Source organism: Oryx dammah, unplaced genomic scaffold (genome assembly GCF_014754425.2).
Source record: "Oryx dammah isolate SB20612 unplaced genomic scaffold, SCBI_Odam_1.1 HiC_scaffold_19, whole genome shotgun sequence".
NCBI lineage: Eukaryota > Metazoa > Chordata > Mammalia > Artiodactyla > Bovidae > Oryx > Oryx dammah.
Window position 1 is genome coordinate 53,580,741 of NW_024070203.1, and position 706 is coordinate 53,581,446.

The 706-nt window shown below is 44.2% G+C and overlaps 1 non-coding gene across 1 annotated transcript; it reads right to left on the reverse strand.

Annotated features, from left to right (window-relative positions):
* Nucleotides 1–224: 224 nt before the first annotated feature.
* TRNAF-GAA lies at nucleotides 225–297 on the reverse strand. Its single transcript has one exon. It is a non-coding gene; the product is annotated as a tRNA-Phe (tRNA).
* Nucleotides 298–706: the final 409 nt, after the last annotated feature.

Genomic DNA, 706 nt, shown 5'->3' on the forward strand with positions numbered 1-706 from the left:
CACTCATTTGTGTCCAGCTCTTTGCAACCCCATGCACTATACAGTCTGTGGAACTCTCCAGATCAGAATGCTGGAGTGGGTAGTCTTTCCCTTCTCCAGGGGATCATGCCCAACCCAGGGGTCTATCCCAGGTCTCCTGCATTACTGGTGGATTCTTTACCAGCTGAGCCACCAGGGAAGCCCAAGAATACTGGAGTGGGTAGCCTATCCCTTCTCCAGGAGATCTTCCTGACCCAGGAATCGAACTGGGGTCTCCTGCATTTCAGGCAGATTCTTTACCAACTGAGCTATCAGGGAAACCCTGATAATTAATTATGTTGTTCAGTAGGTCAGATGTATTAAATCCATTTTCAACTTACAATATTCTCAAGTTAACAATCAGTCTAATAGGACATAATCCCATCCTAACTCAAGGAAAATCTCTCTCTTTGTGTGCTTGTGTGTGTGTGTGTGTGTGTGTGTGTGTGTGTAGAGAGAAAGCGAGAGAGCAGACAATCAGATATACATATACTTGGGCAAACTGATTGCAAAGAGTCGGTCATGACTTAAATTGATTTTAAAGAGAATGCCAATAAGCCTCATGGATATGGTAATTTAGAGGCTAAGACCTAACTCACAAACCCTCCAAAATGAAGGTGTTCAGGCTATTGAGAAACCAAGCTCCTCTCTTAGATACCCAGGCAGTGCATTGAACAGAGAAGGAATG